The 13,306-nt window shown below is 34.0% G+C and overlaps 1 protein-coding gene across 2 annotated transcripts in view; it reads left to right on the top strand.

Annotated features, from left to right (window-relative positions):
- The window catches only part of EPB41L4A (erythrocyte membrane protein band 4.1 like 4A), a 208,536-nt gene that overhangs the window by 186,638 nt on the left and 8,592 nt on the right, over nt 1-13,306 (top strand). The window lies entirely within an intron of this gene.

Genomic DNA, 13,306 nt, shown 5'->3' with positions numbered 1-13,306 from the left:
ATCCTGTTGTTTATTTGTCATATTTACCTTCTTATATATGTGACTTTCATTAACTGTATCTGAAGCTATAGAAGTTGGAACACAGCCAAACCAAAATGTCATCAAAAAACAAGGCTATCAAAATCATGTTTCGTTTAGTTTTCAAACAAAAGCATATATTCAGCTGAGTAAGTAGGAATAGTTTCCTTTGTTCTGGAGCCTGGCTGTTGGTGAAATACCTGCTGCTTCTCTCAATTGGAGTCTGCAGAATTCTCTGAAGTCTTGTTTCAGATTGAACCAGATGCGAAAATCTTCCCATCAAATTACCATTTGTGAGCAGTAGTCAGTGAGTGATTCATTATACCCCAATGTTGGGATTTGCCTGTTCCTTCTGTTGCTAGGCAATGCCATGTGTGAACACAATTACCCCATAATGATGAGATTGCCAGTCCCCCAAATTAATTTTCTTTTGACCTGTTTATGAGTTTGTTTGTTTTTTTTAATGTGTGCATTGTTCAGATTTTGGCTTTCCATCCCCACCCCACTTCCCAAAGCTGGGACTTACTACCCATCCTTCATGATGTTGCTTACTCATGGAAGTGGAAGGGTGCTGGCGAGTAGATTTGGAGACAAACTGTAGGTAGATGGGAACTCTGAGGGAGCCAGGAAGAAGGGTGCCAACTTAGGTTAACAGATGTCAGGGAAAGACTCCGCACAGGACACCCCAGAACCCTGCATGACTCTTAAGAGATGCTTCTCAGTTTTAGATGCTTACTTTTTAATTAAAAACTGACCCCCCCCAACTTTTTTTTATCTGTAGTACCTCATATGAATAATATCTGTTTCTTTTGTAATAAGAAATTTGCAAATACACCAAGCTGTATCCAGTAAGTCTTCACCTAACTAACATCATTGATAAGATCTATGGCTTTAAGCAAAATGATGTATAACAAACCAGTTTTACCACAGGGTACTGATATAAAGAATTAAGTTCCTATGGCACCTCATCAACATTATAACAAAACAATGTTATTTGAGGATCTACTGTACACCTTTATAGGTTTATTCCTTACTCCATAACGTTTTTGTTCTGAAACTTAATTAAAATGTTCAGTTTAAGGCAGAAGTTAATAAAAAGCTTCCTTTGTCTCGGATACTATTTCTTCCCACTTCCATTAAACAAGAGAGGTTTAGATCTGGACAGATCAAGACCTCACTGAACATAGTCTAACAAAAAAGGCACAGAACCCCAAGATCAGGTCTCAGCACAGTCATGAGTAAATCTTTTGTAACCATGCTTTTACCTATCCACGTGGAACCTTATTCTATGAGAGACTTGTAATCCACAAGGTCTGGTGACTTCATATTAAATCTTAAAACAGCATTCAGTTTTTCTAATCATTTCTGAAGCTCTCTAAATTCAAGTAGATGTCAATAGTAAATCTAATTTGTTAAAAAAAGGGAAAAGTAAAATAAAATCCTACATAGAGATTTTAAGGAAGTCAAAAAACAGTACTAGGGCAGTACTAAGTAAATGAAACAATTCATTTACAAGTAAAATCAGAAAAATCAGTGTTAAGTATTATAGTTATTATAATTCAGTTATAGGGCAAACATTTGTAGATGGGCCTAGGAATTTAATCATTTTAATGGAGTTATGTGAGATTTATTTAACAGCCTAAGGAATAAACTTTTTATTTTTAAATCTAGGCTAATTTGAGGTAAAATTTACATACAATGAAATGCTCTTAAGTGTACAATTCAGTGAATTTTGTCAAATAAGTGTATCCATCATGCCAATCAAGATATAGAATAAAAAAGTTCCCTCATGTTTCTTCTAGTTAGTCCCCAACCCATGTAGACAACCACTGTTCTGATTTCTATCACCATAGATTAGTGTTTGTCTCTTATAGAACGTCATACAAATGTAATTATACAATGTATGCTCTTTTAAAACTTGAGTTCTTTCATTCAACATGTTTTTGAGATTAAACCATGTTGTGTGTGTCAGTGCTTATTGAAAATTTTTGAGTTAATAGTCCATCGTCTGAATATACTAAATGTCCATTCTCCTCTTGATGGACATTTGGACAGTTCCCAGGTTTTGCTATTATGGTAAAAGCTCCTATAGACATTCTGTATAAGTGTATCTGTGGAGTTGTGTTATCTTTTGCCTTGGGTAAATACCTGGGAGTGGAATTGCTGGTTTGAGGATATTTGCATATTTAATATTATAAGAAACTATCAAAATGATTTCCAAAAAAGTAGTTTCATTTTATACTCCTACTAGCAATGTATGAGAGTTCCAATTCTGCCCCATTCTTACTCATATTTGCTTTTGTCTGTCTTGTTACTTTCAGCTACTCTAGTAGGTATGAAGTGGTATTTCATTGTGGTTTTAATGAACATTTCCTTGATGACTAATGATGTTAATCACATTTTCCTATGCTTATTGGTGATTCATATATCTTCATTTTTAAAGCCTCTCTTCAAGTTTTTGCTCTTTTTCCTTTTTAATTGGGCTGTTTGTTTTTTTCATTAATTATTTGTAGTGTTCTTTATGTATTTTGGATATAAGTTCTTTTTCAGATGTGTGTATTATTGTGAATCCTTTCTCCTGGCTATAGTTTACTTTTTCATGTTACTAACATTGTTTTTTGATGAGCATACATTTTAAATTTTGATGAAAATCACTATATCATTTTTTTTTATTTACAGTTAAGGCTTTTCTACATATTAAGGAATATTTGCCTATACCAAAGTCACAGATATTTTTTCTAGCAGCTTTATAGATTTTGCTCTTATATTCAGTTCTGTGATCCATTTAGAAATAATTGTTCTCTATCTATGAGGTAGAGGTAAATATTTAGAAGGTTTTTTTCCATGTGTTTTATCTGGTTATTTCACTACCATTTACTGAAATGCCTTGGGGCCTTTGTTGAAAATCAGTTGGTTGCTTATATGTGGGCCAGTTTTATTTCATTGATCTATTTGTCCCTAAGCCACCATGTTGTCTTGGTTACTGTAGCTTTATAATAAGACTAGAATCAGGCAGTGTAAATTCTCCAACTTTGTCCTTTTTTTCAAGGTTATTTTTTCTACTTTAGGTCCAGGGCAGTTCTATGTAAATTTTTAAATCACCTTGTTAGGTTTTTTTTTTTAAACTATCAACTGTAAATTAGGATTATGTTAAATCTGTAGATCAATTTTGAGAAAATTAACTTCTGCCAGCAATGTTTCATAGTTTTCAACGCAGTTATTGCATTTATTTTGTTAAATTTAATTCTAAATATTTAATAGTTTTAATGGTATTGAATTATACATTTGAAATATTTGTCTTCCAATTGTTTGTTAGCATATAGGAAAACATTATTTTTTAAATACTGATTTTGTATCTTACCATCCTGCAACATTGTTAAATTAATGTATTAGTTCTAGTAGCTTCCTTTTTTTCTTTTTTTGGCAATTTCTTAGGGTTTTTTACATTTACGACTATATAGTTTGTGAACTTAGACAGCTTTCTTTTATTTCTAATCTTTTTGCCTTTTTTTTTCCTTAGTGTACTGACTAGATCCTCCAGTATAGTATTGAATAGAAGTGGCAAGAAAGACATCCTTGGCTTTTCTTGTTCTTAGGGGAAAATATTCAATGTGTCACATTAAGTATGAAGCTAGCGGTAAGACTGAGGAAGACCCCTTCCATCCTTGTTTGTTGAGAGTTTTTGTCATAAGTGAGTTTTGAATTTTGTTCTAAGCTCTTTCGGCATCTGTTGAGATGATCGTATATGGGTTTCCTTTTTTATTCAGTTAGTGGAGGATTTACATTGACAGAGTTTTGAATGATACATGTTTGCATTCCTGGGATAAGCTCCTCCTGGTCCTGATGTATTATCCTTTTTGCGTATTACTGGATTCCATTTGGTATTATTTTGATAAGATGTTCTATGTTCATGAGAAATATTGGTCTGTAATTTTCTTGCAGTGTCTTGTCAGGTTTTTGGTAACAGAGTTATATTTGTTGCTTGGAATTATATGGGAAGTGTTCCTTTTTCTGCTATTTTCTGAAAGAGTTAGTGTCAAATTAGCATTATTTTTTCTCTCAATTATAGTTCACCAGTGAAATCTCTGATTGGAATTTTCTTTGTGGGAAGTTTTAATTTACAAACTCAATTTCTTTAACAGATACTGGCCTGTTCAGATATTCTACTTGTTAAGAGTAGGTTTAGGTAAATTCTTTAAAAAACAATTTGTTCCTTTTATCTTTGTTGTCAAATTTGTCAGCAAAATTTTGTTCATGATAATTTTTAGTATCCTTTTAATATCTGTTGTGATATCATCTTTCATTCCTGATGTTGACAATTTGTGTTTTCTCTTCATTTTTTCTTTATCTTTTCAGAGAACCAATTTTGGGTTTTGTTGATTTTCTGTTATCTGTTATCTATTTCATTGATTTCCACTCTTTATTACTTTCTTCCCTCTATTTTGTCTTTTATTTGTTCTTTTTTTTTTTTATCTCCTTAAGGTAACACTAATTTTAAACCTCTCTTCCTTTTAAAAATAACTATAAAGTTATACGTTTCTCTCTAAGCCCTGCTTTAATTATATCTCACATATTTTGATAAGCACTGCTTTTATTGTCATGTTCTTATTGTTTTTATTGTCATGGAATTAAGATTGTTAATTAGTTGACCTTCTGCCAGGGAGATTATCCTGAATTATTCAAGTAGGCTCAAACTAATTTTTATTTTCTCTTGTTATTTCTTTGATCGTGGATTTTTTTAGTAGGAGTTTGTTTAATTTCTACATATTTGGGGATTTGCTAGATATTTCATTACTATTTATTTTTTATTCCATTATGATTTTAAAAATCTAAGATTTTAATCCTTTGAAATATATTGAGATTTGTTTTAAGACCTAGCACATGGTCTTTAATGATAGTGATCTGGTGGGCCTGAAAAGAATTAGTATTCTGTCACTGGCTATTGTCTATAAATGCCAAGCAGATCTAGTTAGTTGATTGTGTTGCTCAGATTATCTGTGTCTTTTCTAGTTTGTCTACTTTTTAGTCATTGAAAGAGATGTTAAAATTTTCAATGATTGTAGATTTGTCTGTTTTACCCTTTAGTTCTGTCAGTTTTTGCTTCAAGTCATTTTGAAGCTCTGGTATTAGGTTCCTACATATTTGTGATTTTTTTTTTTTTTTTGTCTTTCTGATTAACTGACACTTTGAAGTGTCCTCTTTATTCTGACATTTTTCTCTCTGTGCACTACACACACACACACACACACACACACACACACACACACACACACACACAGCCATTATACCTTTCTCATGCTCACCATTTGCATGGTATATCCTTTTAATCCTTTTACTCTAAACTTGAGTATTTCTTTATATTTAAAGATCATCTCTTGTAGACAGCATATAATTGGTCTTGTTTTTTGCTTTTTTTCCCCAACCAGTCTGACTATCTCTACCTCTAAATGGAATGATTAGTATATTTACAATTAATGTAATTATTAATATTTGGGGCCTTAAGTCTACCATCTTGTTCTTTTTTCCTATTTATTGTATCTATTTTTTGTTGGTTTGTCTCTCCTACTGTATTTTGTGTTAATGGAACATTTTTTGGTACTCCATTTCACTTCTTCTATTGGTTTACTTATACTTAAAATTTTTTTTTAGTGGTTTCTCTATGGCTTACAGCATGTTTCCTTACTTTATTACAGTCTATTTAGGATTAATAACATAATATTTTATGTAAAATTATAAACCTTGGAAAAATGTAGCTCCATTTATCCCCCTCTCTTTGTCCTTTGTGCTGTTTTTATATATTTTATTTTTGCATGTTAGTAGTCTCACATTAGAATGTTATTATCTTTGTTAAAACAGTAAGTTGTTTTGAAAAGAAATCAAGAAAAGAGGGGAAAATTATAGTTAATGTTGTAGGCAGAAAATATGTCCATGTCTTAATCTCCATAATTTGTAAATATTTTGTTAGATGGCAAAGGGGAATTAAGGTCACAGGTAGAATTAAGATGGTTAATCAGCTAACCTGTGGGAGAGATTATCCTGATTATTCAAGTAGGCCCCAAGTAATCACAAGGGTTCTTAGAAGTGGATAAAGGAACAGAAGAGGAAGTCAGAAGGATTCAGTATGAGAAGAACTTAACCTGCTGTTGCTGGCTTTGAAGATGGAGGAAGGCGCCATGAACCAAGGAATGGCGGCAGCCTCTAAAATTTAGAAGAGGCAAAGAAAATGGATTTACTCATAGAGTATCCCAACAACACAGAAAGGAACTCAGCCCTGACAACACCTCAATTTTAGTCCAGTGAGACCTGTGTCAAATTTCCAACCTACAGAACTGTAAGATAATAAATTTGTGTTGTTTTGAACCACTAAATTTATGGTAATTTGTTATAGCAACAATGGAAAATGAATACAGTTACCCATTTACTGTTACTGATGTGCTCTGTTTCTTCCTCTAGATCTGATATTGCATTTTCTTTCCTTTAGCATTTCTTGTAGTACAGGTCTGCAGGTAAATTCAGTTTTATTTTACATAGAAATGTCTTTATTTTACCTTTTTTGTAAGAGATATTTTCACTAGTCATAGAATTCTGAGTTAATAGTTTTCCTTTCTTACTTTAAAGAGATTGTTCTGTTGTCTTCTGATCTCTGGCATTTCTGATAAGAACGCTGTCTTTGTTCTGTATGCACTGTGTGGAATTTGTCTTTTTAAATTAGTAGCTTTTCTGATTTTTTTTTCTTTATCTTTAGTTTTTATCTGTTTGTGGTGTGGCTGAGTGTGGTTTTCTTTATATTTATCTTTTTATAGTCTCTGATGTTTTTCAATGAATTTGAAAAATTTAGGAGCAATATTATTTCAAATTCTTTTTTCTGACCTATTCTCTCTTCCTCTCCTTTTGGGAATCTAACTATAGATGTTAGACCATGCTATTGCCCCATGGACAACTAAGGTTCTGTTCATTTTTAAAATTTGTTTTCTCCCTCTTTTCAATTTTGATCATTTCTATTGACTTGTTTTCAACTTCATCAGCTCTTCCCAAACCCCTCCCCAAATAATAGTTCAATCTGTTATTAAACCCACTCAGTGAAGTTTGTACTTCTCTGTTCTATAATTTCATTTTTTTCTTTTTATACTTTCCATTTCTCTGCTGAGATTTCCCATCTATTTATTATATCCGTATTTCCTTTTAAATTGTACATAGTCATACAAGATGTTTTAAAGCCCTTGTTTGTGAATTCCAACATCTGGGTCTTTCACAGTTTTTTTCTACTGACTTTTTTTTTTCTAGATTATGGTTATATATTTTCTCGTGTCTCTACATATATAGTAACTTTTTTTATTATATGCTGGAAATTTTAGATGATATGTTTGTGGATCTGGACTACGTTGTCTTCCTTTATAGAGTGTCAAATTTTGTTCTGGCAGGCAGCTAAATTAATATTGGATCCTCTTGATCTTATTTTTTATGCTTGTTTCTATGCTTTGATAGGGTGGCAAGACTGTTTAGATTTTGTCATAGCCTTGGATGTGTTCTTTACTCTAGGCTTGGTCCTTTTTCCTCAAGATTGGCTTTTCCGGAGTGTTAGTTGAATGCACACAGTGCTCAGCATGGCTTCTCCACTGTGACTGTACTAGAACTTTGTCTCCTACCACTTCACACTCTCTGATATCTCTGTTCAGCTCTCAACCTTGCAGCAGCTGCTCTCTGTTAAGCCTCACCAAGTCTCACTCTGCTTACATGTAGATTAAGTACGGTGAATGTTCTCAGCCAACCTCTTAAGGAAAACCCCATGTAGACTTCTGGTCCTGTTTTTCTTTTATCCTGCACTGTAAATTTCAGCCTCATCAACAGCCTAAAATACTGATCTCTGCCTCCTCAGTGCTTGAGACCGTTACCTCTTATGCTCTACTTCCCTGTATCGCATTGGGACAGTGTTCTCAGGCAGGAAACTGGAACAAATGGGGGCTCACCTTGTGGTTTCCTTCCTTTAAATATCATACGCTTATGCTGTCTGGTGCCCAATATCTGTAAAACAGTTGCTTTGTATATTTTGTTTCATTTTATAGTTTGCGAGGACGGGAGGGTTTGTCTAATACCAATTACTCCATTGTGGCCAGAAGTGGGAGTTCAGGAATATTCTTTGAAAGTAGTAGGCAGGTATCTTTAAATTGTGTATTGCTTCTAATAGATCAACTGAAATCAGAAAAGAATCTAACAGTGCTTTAAATTTTAAATTTTATTTAAACTTTCTTTTTAATCTTATCTACATGATAAAAATATCAGATAGAGGGTTATCTCAGAACAATGCAGTTGTGTGAGAAGAACACCTTTAAGAGTTTGATATGTACTGTTGTAGTTTTAAAGCAAACCATAAAAACATTTAGCAAATATTTGGGATGACTTTGTAACTGAACTTGATTAACTTTTATAGCTGAGATGGCCAAAGTGTAGTCTTTTTGTTTGTTTGTTTTTTAAATCTAAGTGCACGGGAGTAAATCTATTTGAAGAGTATTCATTCAGACGTTTCGCTGGCTGACTGAAGAAAAAGGCCACTGAGAAAGAAAAGAAGCAGGAAGAACAATTGAAAAACAATTGTAGTGGTTCAGGTGTGAGAGATGGCTTTACCTCAGAAAAGATGGTGGTGGTAGAAATGAAGAGAAGTGGATGATTATACATTTTAGAAGTAGAGCCGACAGATTCATAGTGTGAGAGGTATCATGGATGAATTTTAGCTTTAGGGCTGATGGGCGGAGTGGGTAGCCATGCCGTTTTACTGACAATGGGGTGAGTTGGGCCAGGGGTTTGTGGGGATAGAGTGTCAAGATTTTTGTTTCATTAGGATTGAAAACCAAGTAGGCAATCAAATGGAAATTCAGGTAGGCAGTTGGATAAAAGTGTTATAACTCTGCAAGATGATGGATCACTTTATATAGGAGAAACTGGGCTCTGTCTTTTATTTGAGCTATGATATTAAAAACCTGAGGTCTGTTGACAATTAAGAAAATATCTGCTGGTTCATGGATTAGAAGACTCAACATAGTTAAGATGGCTGTATTACCTAAAGCAAAATACAGATTTAATGAAACTTCCATCAAAATCTCAATGGCAGTTTTTTAAAGAAATATTAGAACAAAAATGATCAAATTTGTATGGAACCACAAAGACTTTGAATAGCCAAAGCAATCCTGAGAATAAAGAACAAAACTAGAGGTATAACACCCCCTGACTTCGAATTATACTACAAAGTGACAATAATCAAAACAGCATGGTATTGGCAGAAAAAGACAGGCTGACCAATGGAACGAATTGAGAGCTCAGAAATAGACCCATATATAAATTGGCAAATAATTTTTGACAAAGGAGCCAAAAACGGACAATGGAGAAAAAAATGCCACCTCAATAAATGGTGCTGGGAAGATTGGAAAGCTACATGCAAAAAAATGAAACTAGACTGCTGTCTGTCACCATATACCAAAATTATCTCAAAATGGATCAAAGACCCAAATATAAGACCTGAAACAAACTATATAAGGAAAACATAGGTACTAAACTCATGGACCTTGGTCTTAGAGAGGCTTTTGTGAATTTGACCCCAAAAGCAAAGGAGGTAAAAGCAAAAATATATGAATGGGATTATATCAAACTATAAAAGATTCTGCACAGCAAAAGAAACCATCAACAATACAAAAAAGCAACCAACCATATGAGAGAAGATATCTGCAAACAGTATGTCTTATAAGGGGCTAATATCCAAAATATGTAAGAACTCATGCAACTCAACAACAAAACAATCTAATTTAAAAATGGGCAGAAGACCTAAACAGACAGTTCTCCCAAGAAGACACACCAACGACCAATAGACATATGAAAAGATGTTCAACTTCACCAGCTATAAGGGAATTATAATTCAGAACCACAATGAGATGCCATCTCACGCCTGTTAAAATAGCTATTATCAACAAGACAAGAAATAAGTGCAGGAGAAATTGTGGGAAAAAAGAAACCCTCATACACTGCTGGTAGGAATGTAAATTGGTACAGCCACTGTGAAAAACAGTATGGACTTTCCTCAAAAACATTAAGAATAGCTCTACCATATGACCCAGCAATCTGTCTTCTGAGTATTTACCTGAAAAATTTGAAAACACTTATTTGTAAAAATATATGTTTCCCTATGTTCACTGCAGCATTATTCACAGTGGCCAAGAAATGGAAGCAACCTAAAAGTCCTTTGATGGATGATTGGATAAAGAAGAAGTGGTACATACATACTTATGTTACTTAGCCATAAGGAAAGATGAAATATTGCCATTTGCAATAACATGGATGGATCTAGAGAATATCATGCTAAGTGAAGTAAGTCATATGGAAAAAAAAGAACCATATGATTTCTCTCACATGTGGGATATGTAACAGAAAGCAACAAATGGACAGACAAAACAAACGAATGAACTTATAGACACAAACAACCTAATGTTGGTCATCAGAGGAGAAGAGGGCTGGTGGGGAGGATGAAGAGGATAAAGGGGGTCAAATATATGGTAATGAAAGGAGACTAGACTATGGGTGGTGAGCATACAATGCTGTGTACAGATGATGTACTACAGACTTGTACATTTGAAACTTACTAATGTTATTAACCAGTATCAGCCCAGTAAATTTAATAATTTAAAAAATATATCTGCTGGCTGCTATTGTCAGACCTCTGTCTACATACTGCCTCCCAATGTGAGCTTATTACCTAATATCCACAAACTTCCAGTGTCATTGCACAACACAGTTAATACCATCCTCAAGGGATTTTGCCGAACATTATAAGTTATATCACATATATCAAGTACCTGTGACATTATAAATGCCTGGAATTGCAGTTACTATAGTTAGTAAGTTTTCCAGGTCTTGGTTAATCTCTAGAAACATACAAGGTATTTGATTTTTTTCCCTTGAGATGAGGAGAGAGGTGAGAAGTGGAGAAAGTAGAGTGGGGCCAAAAGTTAGAATTTGGTTCTATGAGAATTAGGAACCACTAGGAACCACTACAGCTTTTTTTACAAGTGGAAACATGGGTAGAGCAGTATCTGAAGAAAGTAATTAAAATTGTTTGCAGATATATTTATATTTGGCATTTCAGATAAAGAGTAAACTATCCCTCAATTACTCCCATGCTGTAAGTCCCCTCTTGTCTGTGGTTTTGCTTTCTGCAGTGTGTTGCCCGTGGTGAACTATGGTCCGAAAACATTAAATGGAGAATTCTAGAAATAAACAATTCATAAGTTTAAATTGTGCATCATTCTGAGTAGTGTGATGAACTCTGGTGCTGTCCCACTCCATCCGGCCCAGGAAGTGAACCATCCCTTTGTTCAGCGTCTCCACACTGTATATGCTGACCTGCCTGTTAGTCGCTTGGTAGCTGTCTTGGTTATCAGTTTGACTATCATCGTATCACAGTGCTTGTGTTCAGATAACCCTTATTTTACTTAATAATGGACCCAAAGCACAAGAGTAGTGATGCAGGCAATTTGGATATGCCAAGGAGAAGACATGAAGTGCTCTCCTTAAGAGAAGAGTTGAGGACAGTACCATAGGATATTTTGAGAGAGGAGGGAGAGACCTCATTCACAACATTTTTATTACAATATATTGTTATATTGTTCTATTTTATTATTAGTTATTGTTAATTTTGAATTATGCATAACTTATAAGTTAGTATTTATCATATGTATATATGTATAGGAAAAAATACAGTATGTATAGGGTTTGGTACATATCTGTGTTTTCAGGCATCCACTGGGGGTCTCGTGATATATACCCTGTGGATGGGGGGCCTGTTGTATTCTCCAGGTCCTACCACAGTGTTTATAAATTGTCTACACGGGTATCCACTTAAGGTTTAGAATGTTATGATACATCATTCATATGTGATTCATTCATTCTGTTTTTTTAATCTCCAATGAAAACTAGAAAGTCATGTTCATTAATAAATGCCAGAGACATACAGTAATATAAAATACAAAACCTGTCTCTCCTAAAACTCCTTAAGCTGATTGGATTTCATCTAGTAAGACATTAAGAAGTATAGTTCTGTCTAATAACATTTTTTCAGCTGCATTGCCATTCCTGACATTCATATTTACTTACCATTAGAAACCATTAGAACCTTTACTATTGGGATATTTGGAAGAGGCACTGATGCTGAAACAATAGTTCTCTAAGGTTCAACTAGTGTGTGTGAGAGAACGCTCAGGCTCCCTCTGGTGGCAGTGATGTCTTACTGTTTTTATTGAAAATGAAAATGTGGAAGATGAGGTGATGAGGTTGTCAGGGTGAAGCGATGTTCTCAGTTAAACACAAAACAGAAGTCTGGTGCCTTAGATAAAGATTTAGCACGAGGCCTCTGGAAGTGACTAGGTCGCTTGCTTCCGCAGCTTCCTAATCCTTCAATTCGGGGATCGGGGGGCGGAGAACGGCAGGAAAGGAAAAAGGAAGATTAAGACATCTTCTAATCATATCTATTCTGACCACTCACAAATATGATGAGGAATTACTGAGATATTTACTAAGTGCTTTGAATTCTTTAAATAAAGATGTTTTGTAAATTTACAATTTTCTTAGCAATATTTTCTAGATAATTAGAATCGGGGATTTAGAAGACTATATGCAATGATGGGGTTTAAACCTTTGTAGATTTATGAAGTCTTATTTTAGCGTTTTGGAAGAAAGGAAAATGATTTCTAAATGATGTCTTATCAGACTAGTTTCTCTGAAAATTAAATATTTAACTTGGGCTATTGCTATAAGGTGTGGATGAAGGATGCTTTTGAAGATTATTGGACTAACATAGGACTACATGTGTATTTTTTATATATGTTGTACCTATGGACAACTCAGGGCTCTATTTCCTCAGAAACTTATTTGGAAAGTTCAAGTAAAACATCTGCATAATTAAGGGACTTTTAATTAAGGAAAATGGCTGTTAAAATTCCACAGCTTTCTAAATCCACAAAATGATGTTGCGCTGAAGATCATGAATTCATCCTAAATTATTGAGTAAATGCATGCAGATGTAAGCATAAAAATAATACATTCCTCATTAGCACATGTTCACATTTGTTAAATCACAGGTGGTCTAGCAATTGGAGGAAATTAGCATTTTTTTAGCTTTGGAACTTTTCCCTGCCTTAAAGCTGTTTGAAACTTCTGGCCATTTCAGAATTTGATTTAGTTAAATATATGAGTATTATTGTACTGTAGAACTTACACATATGGACTAAATTCCTGAATCTTTTAGGAG

The sequence above is a fragment of the Pteropus medius genome, unplaced genomic scaffold, assembly GCF_902729225.1.
Source record: "Pteropus medius unplaced genomic scaffold, Ma_sr-lr_union100, whole genome shotgun sequence".
NCBI lineage: Eukaryota > Metazoa > Chordata > Mammalia > Chiroptera > Pteropodidae > Pteropus > Pteropus medius.
Note: the sequence above shows the minus strand (reverse complement) of the source record. Positions and strands in the feature narration are given on the sequence as shown.